The sequence below is a fragment of the Bombina bombina genome, chromosome 11 (genome assembly GCF_027579735.1).
Source record: "Bombina bombina isolate aBomBom1 chromosome 11, aBomBom1.pri, whole genome shotgun sequence".
NCBI lineage: Eukaryota > Metazoa > Chordata > Amphibia > Anura > Bombinatoridae > Bombina > Bombina bombina.
Window position 1 is genome coordinate 97,572,392 of NC_069509.1, and position 1,014 is coordinate 97,573,405.

Consider the following 1,014-nt stretch of genomic DNA (forward strand, 5'->3'; position numbering starts at 1 on the left):
TGCTGATTCTCCTGTATCCTTCTGTACCTGTGGCCACTTATTTGTATCCTGCTGTATCTGCTGCACTCACCTGTTATCCCATGCCTACTAAGTCTCTTCTATCCTGCTGTAGCAGTGGCAGCTTACCTGAATCCTGCTGTACCCAATGCACCCATCTGATATCCTGTGAAAGCCTTACCAACAGTACCCGCTGGGTATCCTGTGCCTGCTGAGTCTCCTGTGCTTACTGTACCAGTGGCAGCTTATCTGAATCCTGTTTTTACTACTGCATCCATCTGATATCCTGTGCAAGCCTATCCACCTATACCTGCTGGACATTGCTTGGTACCTAGTTGCTGGACCCCTTGGTACCTAGTTGCTGGACTGATCTCATGGTACCTGACCTTTGGCCTGTTCCTGGACTCTGCTCTTGTTTTACCCTTAGTTTTTGTTTCTCTTGCTTTATTAAAACCTTTTAAAATACTTATGGTTTCCTGCTTGTCTATTCCAGCATATTGAGTTCCACTCACCCTAACTGTCACACTCACACTAATAGACCAGTGCATCAGTAGCACCCTGGCTGAGAACAAGTTAAAAGGGACATAAACTTATAATTTAACCTTCATGTTCAGATAAAACATTTTACTTATACTATCAAATGTACTTTCTTTGTTGAAATGCTTACCTAGGTAGGCTCAGGAGCAGCATTGCACTACTAGGAGCTAGCTGGTGGTTGGGTTGCACATATGCCTCTTGTCATTGGCTCACCAGATGTGTTCAGATAGGTCTGTGCAAGTACATTGCTGCTCTAGGTTTAAATGTGTTATCCCTTTTGCAGATATTAAACAGTTATATGTAAACAACAATAACATTTAACAACATGGGCATCTGGAGGGGGGGCAAGGGAGGTACTTGCCCTCCCTGGAATTTTCAAGCACACAGCAATTACTCCAGGCCACTGTAGATTATATTATTAGGGCCAGTGGTGGTGCAATTACAGAGGTCTTAGTGACTGTCAAACTGTTTATATATTTT